This window comes from Panicum virgatum, chromosome 9K, assembly GCF_016808335.1.
Source record: "Panicum virgatum strain AP13 chromosome 9K, P.virgatum_v5, whole genome shotgun sequence".
Lineage (NCBI taxonomy): Eukaryota > Viridiplantae > Streptophyta > Magnoliopsida > Poales > Poaceae > Panicum > Panicum virgatum.
This window is the reverse complement of record NC_053144.1, coordinates 13,211,477-13,221,182: the sequence shown is the minus strand read 5'-3', so window position 1 is coordinate 13,221,182 and position 9,706 is coordinate 13,211,477.

Here is a 9,706-nt window from a genome sequence, read left to right as displayed (position 1 = left end):
TGAAGGGTTTGAGGTTCACTTCAAGGAGGGCTGTTCGCGTGTTTTGGATTCCAGGGGAGATTTGGTTTGCCGGATTACACCTCGCGATCGGGTTTTTTTGGTTGACTTCTCTGGAACTCCTCTTGACCCTTCTCGTTGCTTGTTGGCTGGTCCTTCTTCTGATTTGTGGAAGTGGCATAGGAGACTTGGACATTTGAGCTTCGATTTGTTGTCGAGACTTAGCTCACTTGGCCTGATCTGAGGATTGCCCAAATTGAAGTTTGAAAAGGACCTTGTTTGCCATCCGTGTCGCCATGGGAAAATGATTGTTACTTCACATCCACCTGTTAATCAGGTGATGACTGCTCACCCTGGAGAGTTGCTACACATGGACACAGTTGGTCCTTCTAGGGTGATGTCTGTTGGTGGGAAGTGGTACGTTCTTGTGATCATGGACGATTTTTCTCGCTATTCTTGGGTCTTTTTCATGAGAACCAAGGATGTGGCTTTCGAGTTTGTTCGAGACTTGATCTTGAGGTTGAAAAACGAGCTACCCTAGGCCATGCGAGAGATTCGCAGTGATAATGGCACAGAATTAAAAAATGCTCGTTTTGACGCCTTTTGCAGTGATCAAGGGCTTGAACACCAGTATTCTTCTCCCTACACTCCACAGCAGAATGGAGTTGTAGAGCGGAAGAATCGGACGCTGGTTGAGATGGCGAGGACGATGCTCGATGAGCATAGGACTCCTCGCAAATACTGGGCTGAGGCGGTTAACACTGCTTGTTACGTGTCCAACCGCATTTTCTTGCGTGCTTCCATGCACAGGACCTCTTATGAGTTGCGATTTGGACGCCAGCCCCGTGTTGACCATCTCAGAGTTTTCGGTTGCCGGTGCTTTGTGCTGAAAGATGGAAATCTTGATAAGTTTGAGTCTCGCTCGTCTGACGGCATTTTTCTCGGTTATGCTTCTCACTCTAGAGCGTACCGTGTGCTAATTATTGATACTAACATCGTCAGAGAGACTTGTGAAGTCACTTTCGACGAGACTGCACCGTGCAATTCTTCTGTCTTTGAAGTTGCAGGAGATGATGAACTCGGCACCTCCATCTTTGAAGATGAGGAGGAAGAAGCTTCGGAGGGTGAGGGTGGGGCTACCACGCGTGCTGTGGACCCAGTTACCTCCGCTACGAGCTCGGACGATGATGACGGCCCCGATCCGACAATGTCTACTTCACGGGGGCCGATCGAGCAGGTGACTCAGGATTCACCAGCAGCACCTGAGGAGACACCAGATTTGGTTGAGGAGGAGGCGACTTCGATGCGGGAAGCACCTCGACATATTCAGCAGCGTCATCCACGTCAACAGATGCTAGGTGATCTCAACGAGCGAGTCACCAGGTCCAACATAACAAGTATCGCTGGCTTTGCTCATTCGGCGTTTGTTGCCTCTTTTGAGCCCAAAGATATTGGACACGCTCTTTCTGATTCTAATTGGGTCAATGCCATGCATGAGGAACTTGAAAATTTTGAAAGAAACCAAGTTTGGATCTTAGTCGAGCCTCCACCTGCGGTCTGGCACAGATTTTCTATTAGTTCTGATATGCGTGGATGATATTATCTTTGGTGGCTCTTCTCATGCTCTTGTCTCCAAGTTTTCTGAGCAGATGTCCAGAGAGTTCGAGATGAGCATGATGGGTGAGCTGCAGTTCTTCCTCGGGCTGCAGATCAAGCAAACTCCTCAGGGCACGTTCGTTCATCAAGCCAAGTACACAAGGGACTTGCTGCGGAAGTTCGATGAGTGACTTGTCACCTCAGCCGACTCCGATCAGCACTTCTACGGCGCTTGATGAGGACTTGGACGGTGAGGCGGTGGACCAGAAGGAGTACAGGAGCATGATTGGCTCTCTCCTGTACCTGACGGCGACACGGCCGGACATCCAGTTCGGTGTCGGCCTTTGTGCGCGGTACCAGGCTTCTCCGCGCACCTCCCATAGGCAGGTGGTGAAACGCATCTTCAGGTATCTTAAATTCACCCCTGAATTTGGTCTTTGGTATTCTGCGGATTCTTCTCTGGTTTTGGTGGGTTTTTCTGATGCCGATTTCGGTGGGAGTCGGTTGGATCGCAAGTCGACATCCGTCACTTGTCAATTTCTCGGTACATCTTTGGTGTCTTGGTCCTCTCGCAAGCAGGCTAGCGTAGCGCTTTCTTCCACAGAATCTGAGTATGTTGCCGCTGCCAGCTGCTGTTCCCAGATACTTTGAATGAAACAAACCTTGCAGGATTATGGATTGAGTTTCGGTAGGGTTCCCATCTTTGTAGATAACATGTCAGCCATTAGCATTGCAAAGAACCCTGTCCTACACTCCAGAACCAAACACATAGATATCAGATTCCATTTCCTGCGAGATAACCATGAGAGGACACAGACTTGATCCATGTCCCTTCTGAGAGGCAAACCGCAGATATCCTAACCAAACCGCTTGAGCAGGACACCTTTGCTCGCTTGCGAGGGGAGCTTGGGGTTTGTTACCCCTTTTGATCGCTGACTTTTCTTTGGTTAGCTTTATAGGTTTTGTTTGCTCTTATCTTTGTTTTCTAGGTTTGGTAGTTGCATTGTGCATATGCATTGTACATGTTTGCATTTTGTATTGTCTCACTTGCACCAGCATTCTTGTATATATTGCTATGATCTTCCAGTGCCTGCTAGTGTGAGTTGATAAATTTGATCATGTATAGCTTGCTCCACTGTGTCTATGACATCATCTGAGTTAAGCTATTTTGATTTGAAAATCTGAAAACATGATCACCCTGTCTTGGCTACTAGCTTGTTAGGGCGTGTCGATATGCTTTGCTATCTTTTTCATGCTAATGTAGCTTTTCATTCAGCAATTCATACTTGAAATGATCTAAATTTGATAAAATTGCTTGAACTGTTCTTGAAATGGATTGAAAAGATCCAGGTGGGATTGCTTGTCGCACTGATCGAGCTTTCGGGACGGCTCACTTTGCACTTGTGAGAACCCGGGCAAGGTTGTGCATGACTGAAACGAGTGTCTTAAGCTTCTGATTGTCTTTGGCATAGGCTTGGCCTCGTTGCTAAGTAAAGCATGACAAGCTTTCAACCCCTGGCATTAAGAATTGATTGATATAATTTGATTGAAAAATGAATGTTTGCAACATGTTTTGGCTCACCGGTATGAGTATGAATGTTTGCAACATGTTTTTTGAAGTGATTCTAATCCCTCTTTGAAAGGATCGTGGCCCAAGAAGGGGGGGTTGAATTGGGACTTTTTCGAATTTCTAACTAGTCCTTAACTTAAACTAGTATTGCCCAATCTATAAATTCGAAACTTAGTTACTAGAGCATGCTAACAAAGGGTCCTTAGGTCGGTAAACACACTATCATGATCATATTGCCTAGATGGATGCACACTAGCAAGATCAAATCCTTGAAGTAAAAGTAAAAGACACGAGACAACCAAGTTGTCCTAGTCAAACTACAAGCGAGAAAAGCAACAAAAGGAATTAAATGCTTGAAGTAAAAGTAAAAGACACGAGACAACCGAATTTTTTCCCGTGGTATCGAGGAGTTGACGCTCCCCCTAATCCACGTTGGAGCACCCACACAAGGGTATTGCTCCCTTGCTCCACCAAGAAGCAAGTGATCACTAAGAACGCTCTTTCTCCATCTCCGGAACGGCGAGCTTCACACCGTGCACAAACTTCTTGTCTTGGGGCTCCCACAAACTCCAAGAGGTCACCAAGAACCTTCCGATCACCAAGACCGGCTAGGTGCCGTCAAACACCAAGAGTAACAAGCTCCTAAGCCTTCACTTGACCTACACTCAGTTGGCCCTAGCTCAAGCACACTTGCTACACTTGCAAGGGATGGATTCTTCAAGGTTGAAGCACAAACTAAAAGCTAGATCTTCTCTTGTTTGCTCAAAGAACTTTCTCTTCTTCTCAAGGGTGGCCTCAAGTATTCAGGGTGTCAAAGGCAACTGAAATGAGCCATGGGGTGCCCTTATATAGAGTGGAGGGAGTTACATAGCCGTTGGAAGTCCACTGCAGAAAAATCGTGAGCACCGGAAGAACCGATGGGTGTCTGTTTTGAGGCGTCGGTTCAACCGGTCTCTCTGTGTCCCAATTGTAGCCTGTTGGAGTTCTGACACAGTGTCTAGGCTTGCTTCAATGCACCGGTGCATGCTCCGTAGAGGCATCGGTTCAACCGGTGCTGAAGAGGTTTACTGATCAATTCAAACAAGCTCTCTGGAACATAGGACGCTCAATGCACCGGTGCTTTGATTCCGAAGCGTCGGTTCAACCGGTGCTGAAAAGAAGTTGAAGTCCACCAAAACATGCTCTCTGGAACAAAGAACTTTCATTGCACCGGTGATTACTTTTCTGACCATCGGTTCAACCGGTGCTATACTTGATTTCAGCCTTCATCCAGAGAAGATGGACCGACAGGGCATCGGTCCTTCCGGCAAGCATCGGATGCTCCGACGCTAGGGCACCGGTTCAACCGGTGCTGCTGTTTTTCCTGGTTTTCAGCTGAATTGACTTGGATTTCAATGTAACTTCGATTGTTTCTTCTTCCAAGTGTTATGTTAACTTTTATTGACTATCTTGAGCTGTTTTTTGAGCGAGTGTGCAAGATTTCTAAGGCCAACTTAAGTTTGTTCAAGCTACTAACTCATGAACCCCTCTTAATAGTACGGTCAAGAACTAGACACTATAAACCCTATCTAATTCAAGTGTCCTTCATCTCCTTGTGACACTTGAGACTAGAAAGGTCCTTAATCTTTGAAATTGAGTCCTTGGCACGCGTGATTGTAACGAATTGAGGGGTCTCTTTTCACATTTCATATGGGACTAAATCAATCATTAATTTTTCCTTCAAAACACACATTAGTCGCATACGGTTGTCATTAATCACCGAAACTTACCATTAACATCTATGGGCCTAGATGCACTTCAATCTCCCCCTTTTTGGTGATTGATGACAACACAAAGTAGAGATACACAAGATATGAAATCGAAAGCGATAAACAAGCATGCATTACTTAAAATAAAGCACATGTAGGGACATGTCAACACAGAGCATACTCAATATCCAAATAACATGTCCATACACAAAAACCATGAAGATCCAAACACGCCACAAACCACCAAGCTCCCCCTATCTCTACTCCTCCTATCTATCTCCCCCTTTGGCAACAAAGCACCAAAAAGAAAGGCGATCTAATCCTGAGCTGGAGAAGGCGGGGTCTTCCGGCTGGGTCCGGTGGAGAACTGAGCGGCGGAGTCGTCGGCGTCGTCGTCCGTCCAGTCGTCGTCGACCGAAGAAGACTTCTGCTCGACCGGAGTCGTCGGAGCAGCAGAAGTAGCTGGAGTAGCGGTAGGAGCTGGCGCGGCGACGATCGTGGAGTCCGTCGGAGGAGCAGACGTGACGGGAGTCAGGTCTGGCTGAGTGAAGCGTAAGACGGATGGACGGAGCACCTCAGGCTGTGAAGGTGACTCGAATGTGAGTGACTGAGCCGAGGGGTGCTGGAGCTGGTGTAGGATCTGCTGCTGTCTATGAAACTCTGCACGCTGCTCGGCAGTCCAAACACTAGGCTGTGGAGCAGGGGCCAGAGCAGTAGTAGGTACAGGACTGGCAAACAACCCGGTCTGAAGAAATGGTGACAACGGGAAGGATGACAAGGGTGTCTGCACAAAGCCGCCAACAGGAGGAGCGGGAGCAGTGGGGTCGAACTGGAGCTGCTGGGGTGTAGGGAGCTGAGGCTCAGGCAGTCCAGTGTGACGGTACAGCTGACCGAAGCATCCCGAGAAGAATGTGAACATCTGCTGCTGTATCTGGGACTGCTGCTGTAGCTGTAGCCTCATGGCCTCCTGCTGCTGCCGAATGCCCTCAAGAACAAGTGTCTGGGCCTCCTGCTGACGAGCCTGCTCGGCCTGCATGCTCAGCTGAGCTGCAGCAAATCTGTCCTGCTTGTCTGATAGCCGAGTAAGAATGGCAGCAAGTGCATCGGGCTGAGTGACCTGAGCAGTGGTGACTGGAGGAGCAGGGGCTCGTGCTGCACCAGAGGATCCTGCCTCATCATCATGAGCTCCTCGAGGGACGGTAACAATAGGAATGAAATCCTCGTCATCCTCTGAGTCCTCCGAGTCTATGATCAGGTAGTGTGGGAGCTGGGCCTCTGCTGCTGCTAGTGAAGCGTCCTCGGCTGCTGTCGGATCGTCTGCTATTCTGCCCTCAGCCAAGACACGCTCATCAAGAACCCGCTGAGCTCGGCGCTGTCCTCTCGAGCCACGACGACCGTCACGAGGAGTAGCAGGAGAGTAAAAACTGAAGTGAGTCCTCGAGTGCTCCAGCTCACCCATATGCTCATTCTGACTTAGCTGAGCCAGAATCCAACAGATCCAATGAGCAAACGGATGACGACGGTGAACTGTCATCCCATCCAGAATCACGTCCTCAAGCTCGCAGATAAAAAAGTCAATGTGGTCAAAGTCTCGTCCTGTCATGATATACAATAAGAGCCACTGCTGCAGAGCTGTAATCCCCTCGTTGTATCCAATCCGGAACAACAGACTCTTCCTCAGAGCTAAGTGGATAGAGTGTGCCATGGGTGTCAGGCTGTCCGGAGTCCTCGGTGTGCCAGGTAGGTATGGCTGCTGAAAGAGAATACTGATCTCCTCGTCAGACGGGACGTGAGACTCATGAGGACGACGAGGAGGTACCGTGCTGCCATAAGCCTGATAGTGTATGAAGTGGGGCTCCTCGGCAATCTGAACTCCAAGAAAGGTAGCCAGTCGTGCTCGGGTCAAACGATAGTGCCTTTCCTGGAACATGAAGTCTATAAACTGTCGGTCCTCCTCAATAAATAGAGTGGCGTAGAAAACTCGAACCCACTCTCGAATATACCTGGACCTCTCACTGAGTAGAGCAGGCAATCCAACATATCTCTCAAAAAGAGGAAGCACTGGAGTCCCACCTGCTGCTACACGCATAGCTACCCAGTGGAGCATCTTGTGCTCACTGATCTTGATGTCCAACTGGCAGTAGGTATGGTAAAAAGACTCCTGAAGCAGAGTGTAAAAGCGACGATCAACTCCAACATCCCTCTGCTCGGGAAACCACTGCTCTGGGGTCACATAACGCAATCTCTTGACCCTAGGTCCTGGAATACCCCTGAGATCGAACAACTCAACCTCGGGCAGCTCCTCACCACTGTCCTGACCTCCTGACTGAGTCTGACTGACGGTGTGCTGCTGCGGTGCATGACTTGCTCCCCTCTGTGTGCCACCACCTCGAGTCCGTGGACGTGAGCGGGACTCAGGTGTGGCCTGAGCCGTCTGAGTACGTCCTGAGCGACGTAACTGCTGCTGTGGCTCCCCCTGAACCTGAGGATCCCTGATCCTGAGCGATCCCTGCCTATCGGCTGCATCTGCAGCTGCCTTAGCTTGCTCTCGCTCACGGTCCTCAAGGGTGCGCTTCTTCTTCTTCTGCACAACCATCTTTCCCTTGCCCTTCTTGTCTCCTGCCATCTGTCATAGAAGTAGTATGGTGGGATGTAAGCCTAAAACATGAATTCTAGTGGATATCCTCGGAAAGAACACACTAATAGAGATCTTGAAGTGATTGAGCAAGAGTGTGATTTGTGCAAGGTAAGTGATATATGTGAGCATGTGTGTAACTGAAGTGAAACAGAGACACGACACATGTCGAGGAGGTTAAGATCATACCCTGATAGATCAAATGAGGAAAAACCGACAAAAAACGACACAAGTTGTCGTAGAGACAATCTGTCGAACACCTTGAGTGCAGATGAGCACAAGGTGGGAGGGGCACGGTGAGCTCGGTTCCCTGCGCGTGAGGAGATTCAGAGGAGGATGGAGGTGCGCGGTGCGCGGAGAAGGCGTGCTGGCTCTGCAGGCGGCGGCGCTGGACTTGGATGGCGGCGGTGCGTGGTCAGCGGCGCACAGGTGGCGTCAGCACGGCACGGGCGCGGCGCAGGCGCGGCGTTGCAGCGCGCGGGCGGTGGCAGAGCAGGGCAGCGGCGGAGGCGCGGTGGAGTTGTGCGCGAGCGGCGGCTGAGCGGCGACGTACGGGCGAGGAGCAGCGGCGGCGCGGGGGCGACGGTTCGCGAGGAAGACGAACACTGTTGTGTGAAACTGACGCGTGGGGCCCGCGGAAGAGTTAAGAGAAAACAGAATGAGCGGGCCCGCCAACCCTAAGCACCGAAAGGTCCGATGGTTCTGAGAAATAGCGTCGGTGCAACCATCGGAGCAACGTTGACCGGATCTGAATGAAGTTGAAACGTGGTCAACAGGGGCACCGGAAGGTCCGCCACTGAGGCACCGGAACATCCGACGGGTGTCGATGCTTCTGCAGGAGTAAGGTCCAGAGGCTATGCAAGGGCCATTTACTCCACGCAGTAGCACCGGTTGAACCGATGCTGAAGCGTCGGTTCATCCGCCATGCATCGGAAGTACCGGTGGCCATCGGTGTAAAAGTAGGAGGATGTTCCAGAGGCAATGCAGAAACCGAGCCACAAAGACTTTAAGCACCGGTTGAACCGATGCAGAGAAAAACCAGGCGTCGGTTGAACCGGTGATTAAGGAAATTTCTGCTGAACTACAAACTCTACTTCTGATCCAAATTTTCAAAACCAAGGCCTTAAACACTCAATTTGGACCATTTTCGAGAGACAACCTCACCCCTCAAACACTCAATCTAAGTGCTCACAAGCTTTTATATTAACATAGGCAAATTAAGATCCAAGCGAGGTTTAAACACAAAAACCAAATGTATGAGCCACTTTGCCTATGAACTTAGAGATTGAAACTTCAAGTTCGATAGGACGTGGCTCAATAGGCATGAAAGCACAAAATTGATCTTATCACTCTTGTGGAGATGATATATCATATTTAGCATGAATATCTTTCTCGAAGTGTGATTTGCTCCCTTGTGATGCTACTAACGTGATGCAATGCCAATGCAAAGCGAGAATTTAAACATGGATGCATTCTATATGACAAGCACATGCATTGCAAAATTTAAATCTATCTTGTCAAGTTTGAACCCTCGTCAAGCTTCTTCATGATGAACCATTCTTCATGCCATGAGCGAAACCAAGACCACCGGCTCATGCAAGACCCATGTTCATCACTATCTTGACAAGGTTAGACAAGCCCCTAGCACATGTACATATGAAATGCATCTATATGACAAGGCAATTATATGACGTTAGAAGCATCTAAAACGTTAAGCTCACTTCGCAACCTACAAAAGGTGCTCTCATCTAGAGGTTTGGTGAAGATATCCGCCAATTGATCTTCGGAACGAACACCACAAAGTAGTATATCACTCCTTGCCACATGATCTCTTAGAAAGTGATGGCGAATATCTATGTGCTTGGTGCGAGAGTGTTGAACCGGGTTATTAGCAATTTTAACGGCACTCTTGTTATCACAAAGGAGCGGGATCCTATCTAATACTACACCATAGTCCAAGAGGCTTTGCTTCATGTAGAGGATTTGAGCACAACAAGCCCCGGCGGCAATATATTCCGCCTCCGCGGTTGACAAGGACACGGAATTTTGTTTCTTTGACGACCAAGAGACTAAGGAACGCCCTAGCAAGTGGCACCCACCGGATGTACTCTTGCGATCCACACGGCATCCGGCAAAGTCCGAATCCGAGTATCCCAAAAG